General features: G+C 48.6%; 1 long non-coding RNA gene across 1 annotated transcript in view; it reads right to left on the bottom strand.

Annotated features, from left to right (window-relative positions):
* Positions 1-295: 295 nt before the first annotated feature.
* Positions 296-16,514, bottom strand: part of LOC309331044 — a 49,586-nt gene continuing 33,367 nt past the window's right edge. Inside the window, exons 2-3 of the long non-coding RNA XR_014151701.1 lie at positions 3,073-3,178; positions 296-715 (exon numbers count right to left, since the gene is read on the bottom strand). This is a non-coding gene — a long non-coding RNA (uncharacterized lncRNA). The remainder of the gene's footprint in view (positions 716-3,072; positions 3,179-16,514) is intronic.

Here is a 16,514-nt window from a genome sequence, read left to right as displayed (position 1 = left end):
AGCCCTGAGTGCTCACTGGAAGGACAGATCCTGAGGCTGAGGCTCCAATACTTTGGCCACCTCATGAGAAGAGAAGACTCCCTGGAAAAGACCCTGATGTTGGGAAAGATTGAGGGCACAAGGAGAAGAGGACGACAGAGGACAAGATGGTTGGATAGTGTTCTCGAAGCTACCAACATGAGTTTGACCAAACTGTGGGAGGCAGTGGAAGACAGGAGGGCTTGGCGTGCTCTGGTCCATGGGGTCACGAAGAGTTGGACACGACTAAATGACTAAACAACAAAACAGGGTTGCTTTCAGATGTCTTCTAAAAGTCAGATTGTTGTTTATTTCCTTGACGTCTGATGGAATGACGTTCCACAGGGCAGGTGCCTTTCTACCGAGAAAGGCCTATGCCTGGTTCCCTGTAACTTCATTTCTTGCAGTGAGGGAACAACCAGATGGCCCTCAGAGCTGGACCTCAGTGTCTGGGCTGAACAATGGGGGTGGAGATGCTCCTTCAGGTATGCAAGGAAAGGTGTTTGGATGTGATGCTATGAGTTGCATCCAACTTGATTTTGCTGGCGAGTTTTTTCTTTCATTTACACATGCACACTTTTGAACACTAAGAGTTCTCTTTCTTTGGGTGCACATGCATTCTTTAATACCAGCAAGACATGTATCAGAGCGGGGCATGGGATGAACCCAGGAATCATGGCTGAAGTGTGAGGCAGAACTGAAAGAGAAACCCAGAGGCAGAGGTAAGGATCAAGCCAGCAAACCAGCAGGACTGAGAGAGAGCGCATAAGGATGCAGGAGCAGACCAAAGCTCAGGAAGAACATGCTGCTTAAGGAAGGCTCAGTTGGCAAAAGAAGCCCTGACTAGTAGCATCTAATAATCAGCCTTGGCAGGTGGAGTCAATCTGGATGGTTCTTTGCACTAAGAAGGCTGTCATTTGCAGTTCTGTGATTCACCACATGGGGCAGCCAGACACAGATTCTGATGGTGATGGACACCAACTTAGATGGCTTTAAACTACGGATTAGACAAATTCATGGAAGTTAAGGCTATCAGTGACTATAGCCAAAATAGCTACTATGTTCTCCCGCCACTATCAGAGGCAGGAGGCCCCTGAATCCCAACTGCTGGGAATCAGAAGTGGGTAGAGTGTTCTGGCACTCAGGTTCTGCTTGTGAGCTTCCCATGGGCATCTGATATGGGCATCTGGCAACCCCTAAAAACAACACCTGCTTCAGCCCCTCACAACTTAGAACATCCTGAAAGAAGGTGTGGCTGACTGGAATCCTGAACAGCATCACTTCTATCTGGAATGATTGCACAATGCAATGTTTTGTTACATGCACCCTTTTCCTGCCCACCTAGCAGTTCGAAAGCATGTCATGTGCAAGTAGATAAATGGGTACCGCTCCAGCGGGAAGGTAAACAGCGTTTCCGTGTGCTGCTCTGGTTCGCCAGAAGCGGCTTAGTCATGCTGGCCACATGACCCGGAAGCTGTCTGCGGACAAACGTGGCTCCCTCAGCCTATAGAGCAAGATGAGCGTGCAACCCCAGAGTCGGTCACGACTGGACCTAATGGTCAGGGTTCCTTTACCTTTGTTCTGAAGGTGAATTTGGAGCTGAAATTTGTGGGAGACTTAGTTGTCTCAATGTGCCTTTGCTACAATACCTAATGCAGCACCATGCTTGCTCTTCTCTCCCTCCCTCCCTCCCTCCCTCCCTCCCTCCCTCCCTCCCCACCCCCTTCTTCTTCAAGTTCACTAAGAGTCACAGTGCATCACACGCTTTGTAGTCTATGCAGGTCCTACACGCAAAGTTAGAGGAGTAGGAGGGAGGTGGGAAATGAGTTAGCACCATGGAGAGCTCCCAGTGGAGGCTGCAAGCCTTGAGCATTGTGAGCAAATTCTGCCTGAGCCTTAAATGGGGTTTCGACTTCCTTTAACCTGTGCAGCTTCAGATGCTATTGGACTCCAAGTCCCATCAGCCCCAGCCAGTATAGCCAATGGTCAGGGATGATAAGTGCTGCAGTTCAACAAAATCTGAAGGGTCACAGGTTCCCCACTCCTATTAATGGATAGCTCAGTTGGTTAGAGCGTGGTGCTGATAACGCCAGGGTTGCATATTCAATCCCCATATGGGACAGCTGCATATTGCTGCATTGCAAGGGGTTGGACTAGATTGGGCATAGGCAGACTTGGCCCTCCAGATGTTTTGGGACTACAACTCCCATCATCATCCCTGACCACTGGTCCTGTTAGCTAGGGATGGTGGGAGTTGTAGTCCCAAAACATCTAGAGGGCTGAGTTGGCCTATGCCTGGACTAGATGATCCTCAGGTCCTTTCCATCTCCACAATTCTATGATACTCTATAAATGAGGCCTCGACCCTTAAAGGGGCATAGCAGTGGCTTCAGAGGCCAAGGATGGTAATGTCCCTAGTTCAAGCCAAAGGGAGGTTGGCCTTTCCCTGAAGAGACAGAGGCATTGGGGCCACTGCAGAAATCGAATCCTCTTTCCAGTCCGAGTGATCATGTAGGATGCTTTTGCTGTAGGAAAGTGGAGGAGAGAACCCTGGGTCTGAGCTGGAGAAGAAGTCAGGGGCATTAATTGTCAACTTTTATATTTAAAGTGAGCATCATGAGCTACCAGAGTCGGTGTTCTGAGCATGGAACATTTCTGTAGCATCCCACTATAGCATAAAGGGGATGGGTGAGGATGAAGTGGTCCAGGGATCCATTCAAGATTGAAGAACTTCTCACAGGAAAGAGGTGAGTCCTAGCAGAGGAGGTTAATCCCAGCCCTAGCAGTAAGGCACTGCAGGAAAAGAGGGGGGGGGAGCCAATCTTGCTGCTGCAGCAAAAGTGCTGCTCACCCCCCAAAGGTTCCATCTAGGCAGTCTTCCTTGTGGCAAAGGAGGAGTTCAGTGTCTATAGAGCAAGGGGTGGGGAACCTCTTGTAGCCCAGGGGTGACATTCCCTGATGGGAAACCTGCTGGGGGCCACATGCCAGTGGTAGGGGAGGGCCAGAAGCAAGAGCAACGGATGCCACAATCAGCTAGTTCCCACACATACTCACCCCACCTCTCTATCACATATCTGGACACAGAAGAGTCACAATCAGAGTTCAAAGTCAGGCAAAAGCATTCAAGGAGGATGCAAAGAGAGTCAGCAGTAGGTGTGGCCTGTGGAGAAGGGGATAAGAGAGTCTTGGGGGCCAGGCAGAGAGGTTCCAAGGGCCACATTCTCTCTCGCCTCCCCCGGTCAGGCCCGAGGTTTCTGCTGTCTCTGTAGAGTTGTGACTCCTTATGGACTGCATGGGAAGCCTCCCCCCGGGATTCGAGAAGCTGCTGCAAAGAGGCAGCAGATCTGCAGTGGGAGGACTTGGCACGGCCTCAGCCATGTCTGATCAATAATTCCCCATCTCTTGCTTTTACAGCAGGGCTTGGCCACTTAATTGGGGATGCAGAGAATTATGGATGCAGGGCTGCCAGGCTGGGCAGGGACGTCGTCCCATACACTGGCTGTTCCACTCTTGGCAGAGGAACAGCGACGAGGGAGACTGTGGGCAAGGGAACCTTTCCTGCACCAAGGCTTATCTATAGTGCCCAGAAGTGGGTGGCAGGCAGGGCTGGAGTAGGCGGGGAAGAGAAAAGCTGGCTTGATGCTGAATTCAACCCAGAGGGTGTCCCTGCCTGCCAGTTTCCTCGTCCTTAGTCTCAGTGTCACCCCTTGTAGAACTCAGCAAGGATTAGGAGGATGGGGACACAACTTGAATGGCTTGGCTCTGCTCTCACTCCACCTACTGGTGAGCTCCTTGTCTTCAGTCCTACCAGACCCAATGGGTAGTAGCCACTCAGTGGTGTAGCCTGGCTTGCCAGCGCCCGGGGCCACATGGAAAGAGGGAAACAGAAGGAGTACGCATGCACATTCAACTTCCTAACAGTACCCAGGAGATTCCAGCCACAGAGATAAGAAAAGAAGAGTTGTTCTGTTGTCTGGAGAAGTCACTTCCTGGTGTACATGGAGAAGCTGTTTTCAACAGAGCCCAGCAAACAGCTGTACTGAGGCAGCAACGGGTGGTGAAATTTTGCACCCTGAACAATTTTGTGCCCAGGGCAACCGTCCCTGTGCCCCCACGCTACGCCACTGTAGCCACTCACTGGTCACACTACTCGTGAAGTAAGAGATCACCTTCCTTCTCCATGTGCTGTCTTCATGCGCTAGCTGAAAAAGCAGGATCCTGTTTTATGGCTGTGTGTGGATGGACTACATGGATGAATTTGTATGGATTCCACCGGGGCAAGAAGGGCCAATGGTCTAACTCAGGATAAGCCAGCTTCCTGTTTTCCTATGGGGTGACAAGAACAGTACAAAGCAGGAGTCGCTTAACTATTTGAGCCAGTGGGCACACTTGTAATCTTGAGAAAGTGCCATGGGCTTTGCAAAATGGCCGCCACGGGGTGTGTGGCATACCACAAAATGGCTGCTCCGGGTGTGGCAAAACACAAAGTGGTGATTGGGGGTGGGCGTGGCATAATAACTGCTGTATTGAAAACTGCAGTGAGGGAGAGACATGGCCACAAAATGGTATGGATAGGCCCTCCCCCACCAATGGGGAGAGAAAGGCGCCTCCATCAGCCACTGGCATGTTTGCTCACAGAGAGGTTCTTTGAACTTCTCCTTTGCTCAGAACCAAGGAAGGAGGGTGCCCAGCCTGGCAACAATTGAAATGTGGGCATGATCCAGGGGGGCGTGTTCAGTCTAGGAAATGTCAAGCTGGTGCAAACAGGAACTGAGCAGAAAGTGCAAATGGTCTCCCATGCATTGTGGATTTTTGAGGGAACATTTAGTGAGACCCTTCCTGGGCAGGTCCAGAAGGTCCTGTCAGGTACACTGGTGCCTGTGGATGATGCATTGGTGACCCTGGAGAAATAATTTCTGTAGAATTTGAGTGGACAGGTTCTGTCTGTCCCAACGACACAACACACTTGAAGTAGTATTGCACTGCTTTGAGCAGCCACAGCTTTTCCCAAACAATCTTGGGAACTGTAATTCCCTGGGAAGAGGGAATTACAGTGGGACCTCAGTTTTCAAATGTAATCCATTCCGGAAGACCGTTTGGCTTCCGAAACGTTCGAAAACTGAGGCACAAAGGGCGGTCTGCAGTTTCAATGGATAAAATTGGGGGAAAACACGGTGGAAGCTGTTCGACTTCCGAGGTATGTTCAAAAACAGAAGCATTTACTTCCGGGTTTTCAGTGTTCAAAAACTGAAACGTTCAGCTTCCGAGACTCTCAAAAACTGAGGTGCAAAGGGCCGTCTGCAGTTTCAATGGATAAAATTGGGGGGGAAAAACAGCGCAGCGGAAGCCATTCAACTTCCGAGGCATGGTCAAAACCAGAAGCATTTTACTTCTGAGTTTACAAAATGTTCAGCTTCCGAGACGCTCGAAAACTGAGGTATTGTTAAACCCCTCTGCAACTAACACCTTTAAAAAACTACCATTCCCATGATTCTCTGAGGGAAACCATCATACTCTGCAACTGTCCTGGTAAAACTGGGACACCCTGCTTCTCCATGCGAGAGCATGGTAGCCATTTTGGGTGGCATGATCTTGTGCGATCTCGCATGGGGGGGCGGAATCCTGTCCCCCCCCCCCGGACATGTTGGAGTTTATGAACCGTGACTATTGTGCTGAGTGGTATGACACCGCTTTAAACATATGGTGCATACGGGGCCCCGTGTTGCAAGTGCCGTATCCGCAAAGGCCTCCTTTCTCTTCCCAAAAGCCTCTCTCCCCTGCCCAAGGAGAACAGACAGGCATCAGCCTTCCCCGTTTCCACTTAAGTTCCCCCCACAACTCTCTCTCTCTCTCTCTTCCTGCCATCTTCCGGATGAAAGGCAAAACCATCCGAAGGGAGCTAAGCTGCCGGCTTTGAAGGCGTCTCTCCGGAGGCTTCCCCCGGAGCAGCGTATCAAAGAACCCCCAGGCTCGCTTCACGCCATGCTTGTCTGGAATTGTGCTCCGGAGGAACCGCAAGACGGGAGCAGAGTCAAACGGCAAGGCTCCCTCAGGAAATCTTGTTCCGTGGGTCTTCTGGCCTCCCCCCCCCTCCACCTTCTGGCACGGTGATGGCTTCAAGCAGCTGCTCTAGGCGAGCCATATTGCAGCAGTCATGGCCTGAAAAACACCAGAAGCCAGCAGGAAGTGGAGAGATTGTAGGGCGTCGAGTCCAGTCGCCTCCCTTTCGCGATGAATAATATCTGATACTTGATTTAAAGTGTGTGCATTTATTTCATCTACTGCATGTCTACCCCACTTTTTCTCATAGAAGCTCAAGGTGGAGCGCATGGTTTTCTGCATTTCATCCCAACGACATTATGAGGGTAGTTTAGGCTGAGAGAGGCCATGACTGGCCCAAGGATACCCAATGAGCTTCATGGCTGTGCAGGGATTTGAATTCTGGTCTCCCAGGCCCTAGTCTGACATTCAAACTACTATACCACACTGGTGTATGTATAAATGTGTATTATGTGTGTGTGTCTATCACACATATATACACGTGTGTGTGTGTGTGTGCGCGCGCACACACACACACACACACACTTTTCCATGATGACCCCTGACTGTTGGTTTATAATCTAAAAGACATGACACAAAAGGAAAGAGGGAGGAGGAGGGAAGAGGGAGGAAACAAACCCAGGCACTCCTTCGTACAGTGGTACCTCTGGTTGTGGACACAATCTGTTCTGGGGTGCTGTTCGCACCCTGAAAAGTCAGTAACCAGAGTGGCACTTCTGCGCATGTGCAAAGCGCGATAGAGCACTTCTGCGCATGCGTGAACCGCGCAGAACGCTTCTGCATGTGCGCACACAGCAAAACCCAGAAGTAAACACTTCTGGGTTTGCCACCTTCTTAACCCGAAAAAACGCATTATGAAGCATTTACAAGAAGACCGTATTTATTTACTTGGAAAATTTATAAGCTAGCTTAGTTTTCAAAGTGGGAAACCATTTAAATCACATTTTACTGTGTTTCAGTACACTTTATCTTCTGCTCGCTCTCTCAAATAAGGATGTTTCTTCTTAGTCATGGAGTCTTGCATGGAGTTCTTCAGGAGAAGAGGAGCCCAAAGTCGCCGGTCTCTGAGTTGAGCTGACCGTGAGGCCCTGCAGCACCATATTCCTCTCCCTCTCCCTGTTGTAGCCTGGCAGTTTCAGGGTACAGTGTTCCTTTCCCAGAATGCTCCATTCCATTTCCCTCCCACAGTTATCCATTGCTCCCAACAGACACACAGCATTGCATTGCCATTGAGCGTTGCCAGTCTCGTGGTGACAATTTAAGTTTCTAGGCGGTGGTGGCTGGTACCCATTAGGACTGATGGGCAGGAAGGCAGGGAGCCCAACAGTAGATGGCGCTAGAGCAAGAATCAGCAATAGGCAGAGCCACCTAATTCTGGTTGTGTCTACTTCCTCCTCTCTGCTAAGTTTTAAATGGGCAACAACTGAGTAAGGAGGAGGAAGCTGGCAGACAGGGCCACTCCTTGGACTGTGTGTCATTTAGAAGGCAGGCAAGTGGGAGCTGACTGAGGGCAAACTGAGGTTTGTGGGGCAGTGCCCCATTCGCCCTTCCAGAGCAGCCTCCACTGAGTTTACCCTGGCAGTCACATCCCATCTTTCCCACTGAGCAGCTGTTCCCTCTGTTTAATACAACATGGAGCCAGCCTTTTCCTTCCCTCCATTCCTCGCACCCCCACCCCCAAACCGTTGGGAATATTTTGTTTCATATCCAGCCTGTTGAAAAGTTTGGGATAACTGGAAAGCCTGGTTGCTGTTTTCTCTTCTCCTAAAATACACCTTTTCTGTGCATTCCCTAGAACACACAGTTTTGGTATGCGTCTCCGCGCAAGAGATTTTTGAACCAAAACTGCATAGCAAAAAGTCAGAGAGTTGCACAATCCAATTGTTTGTTGCAAATTCTGGGAACTGCAGATTATTGTTGGCTATACTGCTTGTTGGCTTTAAAATGCAAAGCAGACGAAATTCCTCTCCGTTCCTTTCGCCCAACTGGGGCTATTGGAATAAAACAGCTGGTTATCGGTAGAAAGCTGACAGCCCAAAAACAGGAAGAGAGGACATAGGAGGGATCTCTGCAGTGGTGGGGCTTCACCAAGGAAGTGTCACGGTCTGCGCATGCACGGGTTGCGATTCGCCACTTCTGCGCATGCACGTGACGGCATTTTGAGCATCTGCGCATGCGTGAGCGGCGAAACCCGGAAGTAACCCTTTCCAGAACTTCCAGGTGGCCACAGGACGCAACCTGAAAACGCTTAACCTGAAACAAATGCAACATGAGGTATGACTGTACTGTATGTAGTGTTAGAGCAGACAGAGGAAGTGATCTCACAGAGTTCTCTCTAGCAATTTTTACAGGAAATCTCTGTGAGCTTCAGCCCCTTCATGTGCCCATCTGGCAAAGCATGACTTGTTGGTTTGACTGCAATAGTGTCCCACAAGATCCAGTCCAGAATTAGTTTGGGGCAGGGATTTAGGGTAAAGAAAACACCTGATTAAACTTAAGGTTAGGAGGGGGGCAGGGGAAGGAGATGCTGTGTTTCGTTTCAGCACCCCCCCAAGCAACAGCAGGGGGTTCAATTCTGCAGGGTTTTCCTTCGCAAGTGGCTTCTCTGTGGAGAAACCAACAGCAGGGAAGGCACGGCACCAACCAGCAAAACCAAGGGGGATAGAAGTGCCGCAAGCTATTTATTAAAATCCCAACGCATTTCAGAGAAATTCCTTCATTGGGGGTATCTTGAAAAGAGCTTTATATACTGAATTTTTTAAAATAATCTTTCAAACAATTTAACTGTAACATAACAACACATGCAGAAGTACTAACAGGCTCTTAAAGTCTATGCAAAATGAAACAAATGTCTTGAAAATGCATATATACAGGCATGGTTACATTACCCTATTCACCTCCATACAGGAAACTAACCCTCTTAGGTGTCACCCCCCCAATTGTTTGAAATATTATTTTTAAAATTCCATATACCATACCTGTTTCTCTTTAAAATGCCCCTGATGAAGGAATTTCTCCAAAATGCATTGGGCTTTCCATAGGCTGTTGGAGAGAAACACAGAATCATAGAGTTGGAAGGGGCTCCAAGGGTCATCTAGTCCAACCCCCTGCAAGACAGGAACTTCTCTCTCTCTTGGTTTTGCTTCTCTGTGAAGAACTTGGTTGAAAGTAAGAGCCTGCCCTGCCAGGATTGGGCAGGGTTTGGGCATTGGGCAGGAAGGTGGGCCAGGCGGTGGTGTGTTCCTACCTTCTGAGAAGATGCAGGTGGTGGTCAGGTAGGTGCCAGCATTTTTTGTGGGTTTTCCTGCCTGATGCCCTGGGTCACTCTGGGACTTCCATCTCAACTCAGAGAGATTTGTGGCCATCCCCAAAATGCCTGAAATCCCTGCCAATGGGCCTGGTGGGCTTGGGGCTCAGCCAAATCCAGTGCCCAGCTTTAGCATGCCCATGGCGCCCTCACCGCACTGGGGCCAACACTGCGAGGCAGGGGAGCTCTTGGCTTTCCCTAAGGCTTATCCCTCAGGGGCACGGGTGGCGCTGTGGGTAAAACCTCAGCTCCTAGGACTTGCCGATCGCATGGTCGGCGGTTTGAATCCCCACGGCGGGGTGAGCTCCCGTTGCTCAGTCCCAGCGCCTGCCAAGCTAGCAGTTCGAAAGCACCCCCGGGTGCAAGTAGATACCTTACCAGCAGGAAGGTAAACGGTGTTCTGTGTGCTGCGCTGGCTCGCCAGATGCAGCTTGTCACGCTGGCCACGTGAGCCGGAAGTGTCTGTGGACAGCGCTGGCCCCCGGCCTATAGAGTGAGATGAGTGCACAACCCTAGAGTCTGTCAAGACTGGCCCGAACGGGCAGGGGTACCTTTACCTTTAAGGCTTATCCAAGAAAGGCCAGAAATACCAAGCAGATTCTGAATCAAGTTTAAGCGAGTCCTCTCATCATTCGTATTTCGGAGACTTTCCTCTGACCAAAGGCTGCCATCCTTGAGGGAAAGAAACAGCCGCTATTGCACTGTGCTTAGATTCTGTTCCTCGCCCTGCTGAATTTTGCTCAATAAACACACGAGACGTAACCAGCTGTGTTCTTAGATAAATAAGTATATTCATAGTATCAAATTATAAATTTCAACGGAAGTAACTCATAAAGTTCAACAAACAAACAAAGCAGAAGACCCAGTGGATAGGATCATTCTTTAGCCAGTTCATGCATAAGGTCCATCCGTGTAATGGTGTCTATTCCATCTGTCTGTTCGTAAAGTCCAAAAAATCCACATGAAAGATTGTTACAGTTCCACAAAATCCTTACGCAGAATCTAGACAAGGATTTCCAGAATATTGGCCTTGTTTCGCCATCCTGGGCTTCATCAGTACTTAAAGCTCTAAGTAATGCAAATAAATACAATATCATGATCTCACACATTTTACAGTCTTGTGTGTTTATTGAGTATGCTTTACGTGACCATAGGTTTGTTTGTTGTTGTTCTGCTGAATTTTGCAACACAGAATTTTGCAACACAGAAATGGTGCCTGGGTTTGCTCACTGAGAGCCAGTGTGGTGTAGTGGTTAAGAGCAGTGGACTCGTAATCTGGTGAACCGGGTTCTATTCCCCGCTCCTCCACATGCAGCTGCTGGGTGACCTTGGGCTAGTCACACTTCTTTGAAGTCTCTCAGCCCCACTCACCTCACACAGTGTTTGTTGTGGGGGAGGAAAGGAAAGGAGATTGTTGGCCGCTTTGAGACTTCTTCGGGTAGTGATAAAGTGGGATATCAAATCCAAACTCTTCTTCTTCTTCTTCTTCTTCCTCTCTCCCAACCCACGTTTCTTCTAATGTCATGACTTTGTTTCCATTTGAAATCCCGAGGGCAGAAAATAAATGGGTTGTATCCCATGTTAGATGGTTACTCCAGGTCCGTTAATGTCAATGGGTTTACTCTGAGTAGAACTTAGTTGGCTATAACCCCCTATTTTCCATCTTTGTATATCGCCATGGGAGCTTTTTCCTAGCCAAGGAGTGAGATTTAAATGATATATATTGAAGTACATTTAAAAAAAAAAAAAAATCCACCCAAACTAAGTGGTGTACAAAACTCCTGCCCCACAGACCTGTAATGAGAAATGAAACTAAAAATAAATGGGAAAGCTGCAAGAGGAAGAGAAGGTGAAAAACAATTAGACAAAGGCCAGCTGAAATAAATGAGTCTTAGAAGGATTTTTTTGTTTTGTTTTGTGTGCTTATTTTTAAAGAGGAAGAGAATCAATTGAACGGAGATTGGCTGGTATAAGCAGGCTGTAGGTCAGGAACAGTAAAAGAAAGGGAATTCAAAGATATGAAATCAGAGGGAAAGATCCAGCGGTTTCTAACAAGCAACAAAGAGCTAGGAGAACAAAAAGACTGGGGACGGCCAAAGAGCCACGTTCCCTCCTTCTGGGGGCCGCATGCCAGTGGTGGGCAGAGCCAGAGGAAAGGGGGCGGAGCAACCAAAGTTTATTTATTTGTTTAATGTATTTCTATCCCGCCTTTATAGGGACACGGGTGGTGCTGTGGGTTAAACCACAGAGCCTAGGACTTGCCGATCAGAAGGTTGGCAGTTCGAATCCCCGCGACTGGGTGAGCTCCCGTTGCTCGGTCCCTGCTCCTGCCAACCTAGCAGTTCGAAAGTACGTCAAAGTGCAAATAGATAAATAGGTACCGCTCTGGCGGGAAGGTAAACGGCGTTTCCGTGCGCTGCTCTGGTTCGCCAGAAGCGGCTTAGTCATGCTGGCCACATGACCCGGAAGCTGTACACCGGCTCCCTCGGCCAGTAAAGCGAGATGAGCGCCGCAATCCCAGAGTTGGCCACGACTGGACCTAAGGGTCAGGGGTCACTTTACTTTTCTATCCTGCCTTTCTCCCAAGTTGGGATTCAAGGTAGCCTTCCAACACTTAAAAATGCCACTGCAAAATGCAAAGTAATAAAAACAACCTAGTTCGAAAAAAATAGCTAAAATAGATCAGAGCACACTTAGAACAAGCAAATAAAATTTAGTTTGCCCTGACAGCAACCTAGCGACCAGCGTCATCTGCATCTATTTTTCAGATCTTTGTGGGACCCCCTCCACGAGAGGTCCAGAGCAGAGATGTAAACGTTCCGGAAATTTTGAAGCCATGGAGGGGGAGGCCCCCCCCGTTTTTTTTTCCAGAAAGAATGGAAATTTAGGAAAAATTGAAAAAAAGTTCAGTGTGGAGTAGTTTTACAAATTGCATGAAATGCAGTGTATATAAAAGCATTATACTTGCAATAAAACAGGTAACTAGCCCACTTTCCCTCAAAAGCAACAAAAAAGCAAGAAACCACCAACATAAATAAAAGTCAGATTTGCCCCTTAGTGCTGACAGCAAACAAAGTTAAGGTCCACCTCAATATTTAAGCTCCATAGGAGGTCTACCCTTTGAGTAGTGTTTAAAAAAACAAAAACAAACCAAGACACAACTTAAACATGCAGTTTATTCTATCTCATTTTCTGAACTACTGCTATCATTTTCAATTTCTTCTTCCTCTTCCTCTTCACCATTTTTCTCACAGACTTCTAAAAAACGGCTTTTCAGGGGGAAAACGGCTTTGGGGAAAAAAGGAAAAAACCTGGGTCCCCCCCCCCATTTTTCCAGTTTTTTTCCAGGTCTTCCCATCTCTAATCCAGACGGTGGCAACACAAGAACGGGGCCTTTTCTGCAGTGGCTCTGTTTGTGGAACACTCCCCCCAGGGAGCCTTGCCTGGCCCTTCATTATAGATGCAAGGCAAAAACTTTCCTCTGTTAAGGAAGCCTTTAACTATCCGTGGCCTTTTAGAAGTGGTTGGGATGTTCTCAATGTAAAGTGGTACTTCGGTTTTTGAACATAATCTGATTCCAGAAGTCCGTTCGAGTTCTGAAACGTTCGAAAAGCGGAAGCCTCAAAACGCAAGCCTCAATAAGGAAAACTCAAAACGGAAGCCATGTTTCCTGTTCGAGTTCCGAGGTGCGTTTGAAAACCAAGGCACTTACTTCCAGGTTTTTGCCGTTCAAATTCCAAAATGTTCAACTACAGAGGCGTTCGAAAACTGAAGTACCACTGTATTTATTTCCCTTTTTTAATGTATCTATATGGTCTTGCTGGTTGGGGCTGATGAGAGTTGGCATTCAGTGACAGCCAAAGGCTGCCATATTGACTGTCCCTATTTTGGACCACAACCCCCACCATTCCTATTCATCAGCCACGCTGACTGGGGCTGATGGGAGTTGGAGTCCAACAACATCTGGAAGGCTGCAAGTTCTCCCTCCTTGTTTTAGATCAGTGTTTCCCAAACTTGGGTCTCCAGCTGTTTTTGGACTGCAACTCCCCATCATCCCTAGCTAGCAGGAACAGTGCTTGGGGATGATGGGAACTGTAGTCCAAAAGCAGCTGGAGAACCCAAGTTTGGGAAACGCTGTTTTAGATTAAAGTATGTTTAGAAATCCTTACTTTGAAGTAAATATGCAGTTTTATGTGAAAATTGAGCTCCGCTTTGGAGGTCCTGCCCTGTGTGCCTCCCATAGCTGTCAACTTACAGGTTTGAAAATAAGGGACCAGCAGCCTCGAAAATAAAGGATCAGCAGCCAAAATAAGGGATTTTCTGAACACGGGTATGTTCAACTTCTGAGCTCCTCCGAGCCAAAGGCAGAAAGCCCAGCCAGCAGCCAAATGAAGCCTCAAGCGGTGGTTCCCACAGCGCAGCAACCTGGCAAAGGGGATGCAGCAAGGAAAACCACCGTCACCTCTCCGCTGGGAAGCGCTGAGCAAAGGCGAGTCCCCAGGCAATACGGCCGATTTGATCAGCACAACACATGCAAGTTCCACCCCCCAGTTGTTCTTAGACTCCTTATTGGGTGAGCAATGCAGCCAAGCAACAAAGTTGGAGTCTCCCTCCTCCCTGGCCGGAAGGAAGGAAGGGAGAGGAGCTGCTTCCTTTGAAACCCGGGAAATTTAAGGGACATCATCAATAAGGGACAGCAGCGGGACACAGCGCTGGGATAACGGACTTTCCCGCCAAATAAGGGACGGTTGACAGCAATGGTGACTCCACGTTGCTGGGAATCACAAATGGGAAGAGAGCTGTGGCACTCACGACTTGCTTGGAAGCTCCCCCTAGACGCAAAGATGCTTCCCTGCTTGCCATACCCAGTACCATATATTTAGAGATAGACTGCTCCTGTCAGTGGAGGCCACATGTGCACTGGTAGTACTATGGAAATAACAGCTCATCATATTATGAGCAAGCTCCACTGTTGTTGCTGTTGTTCAGCTCGGCACAAACACCGCAGCTCAAACCACATCGCAGCCGAGATGTGAGGCTCCTCCTTCGAATGGCAACCCCACCCCCCTTCCCCACTTTGTTCCTGCAGCCTTCAAAAGAGGACCCATTACGAAGCCAAGCAAGCTATTAGCTTAATCAGACCATTTAATCCCATCAAAGTTGAGCAGTTTCCCCCACCAGAATCAGCTTCGGGAGGCTCTGAGGGTTCCCTGCGCTGCACAGCTCAGCTTTCATCTCGGAGCAGAGGGGCCCTTTCAAGATCTCCACCTCCACCCCTATCTCCTCCTTCATCACCCCTCCTTGTTCCACTTAAAGCTCCTTCTCTTACCAGCTCAGACTAGAACAAATCTGGGGTGGGTGGGAGTGAGTGGGAGGGGGATTCACAAGTAAGTTTTCCTAACTCATATTTGAGTAGCGGGAAATGACAGCAGTTGAGGTTGATAGACCTATCCCTGGTGTGGAGAAAGGATGGGAAAGCACAGGCCCTCGGGGAGCGAAGGTGGCCCTCCAGCCCTCTCCATCTGGCCCACGGGACACTCCCCAGGCCACATGCCTCGCCAGCCCCCTTGGAGTGATAATGATCCTTGCTTGCTTGGATGGAGGGGATTTCTCAATCCCCCTGCGACCGACCCTCCTCCATCTCCCATTTTCCATCCCCACCGTTTCATGTCAGGAGAAGGCTGAGTGCCACCATCACCGCCCCAAGGGGGACACAGCACACACCTTTTAAGAAAACCCATTAATCCTGTTATGTACTGAGTTGAATAGGATCCTAAAGGCAGCAGTCTGATTGGTCCTAGAACAAAATGATCCAAAATGCAGCAGTCTGATTGGTCCTAGAACAAAAGGATCCAAAATGCAGCAGTCAGATTGGTCCTAGAACAATGCAGCAGTATGATTGGTCTGGGTCTGCAGGAGCCACCCAATCCAGCTCCGAAGTGAATCCACAACCTGATTGGCCTACAGGAGAATTCCGGAATTAGCCAATCACGTGCAGCCCATTGTGTAAATAATGTATATAAAGCAGATACTTTGGGGGAACTTTCAATTCCTCCTTCCACTATGAGCGGAATAATGAGCATGAAATCCACTCTCGACTTCGAGTATATTTTAAATCCTGATTTTATCTGATTTTTTCTTTGATAGATTTACAAAAAGAAAAAGAAAAACACAAACGAATAAATTGTAGAAAGGTGCAAGGTTAGGCGCAGAAGTGCAAAGCATTAGACAAAAAAAGAAATTGAGACTCCTTGCGCTCTGCTCTGCTCCCCCTTTCTTCCTGCCCAGGGCAGCCCTGCCCTCTGCCTGCCCCTCAGAGGTAGGGTTGCCATATTTCAAAAAGTGAAAATTTAAGGAAATTCGCCAAAATCTACACTTCCGACATGGGTTGTCATACGTCTGGGCGTTGTGACAAACGGCCAAATCCTGGCTTTGTCCAGGAAATCCTGGACATATGGCTATTCTATTCAGAGCCAGCTGCAAAAATAGGGACATTCTGGGATCAAATCAGAAGCAGGGGTGGCTTTTGTGATTCCGGAACTGTCCCTGGAAAATATGGACATTTGGAGGGTATGTAACCCCCACGACAACCCTGGGAGGTAGGTGAGGATGAGAGGGAAGGACTTGCCTGTAAGCTTCATGGCTAAGTGGGGATTTGAACCCTGCTCTTAAGTCTTTCTGGAAGGTGTCTTTCTATTGACCCAGATCCTTAATTTGCACAATGTATGGGGTTAGCAAACTTTTTCAGTAGGGAGCCGGTCCACTGTCCCTCAGACCTTGTAGGGGGCTGGACTATATTTTGAGACTTCCCCCTGCCAGGTTTTTGGCTCATTAAGCGGGGAGAGCCTGGAAGATCAGGATGTTGGTGTCTGGATCTCTGTGTGTCTGCCCCTTGTGTTGAACCCCTGAACTGTAGGTGGCGGTCTTTTCAGCGAAGTACCTTCAGGCCCTAGACCAGGGGTCAGCAAACTTTTTCAGCGGGGGACCGGTCCACTGTCCCTCAGACCTTGTGGGGGGCTGGACTATATTTGGGGGGGGGGAATGAACGAATTCCTATGCCCCACAAATAACCCAGAGATGCATTTTAAATAAAAGCACACATTCTACTCATGTAAAAAGAAAGCTGATT

Source organism: Podarcis erhardii (genome assembly GCF_964252035.2).
Source record: "Podarcis erhardii genome assembly, chromosome: 15".
In the NCBI taxonomy this organism is placed as follows: domain Eukaryota; kingdom Metazoa; phylum Chordata; class Lepidosauria; order Squamata; family Lacertidae; genus Podarcis; species Podarcis erhardii.
This window is presented reverse-complemented; position numbering and strand designations above follow the sequence as displayed.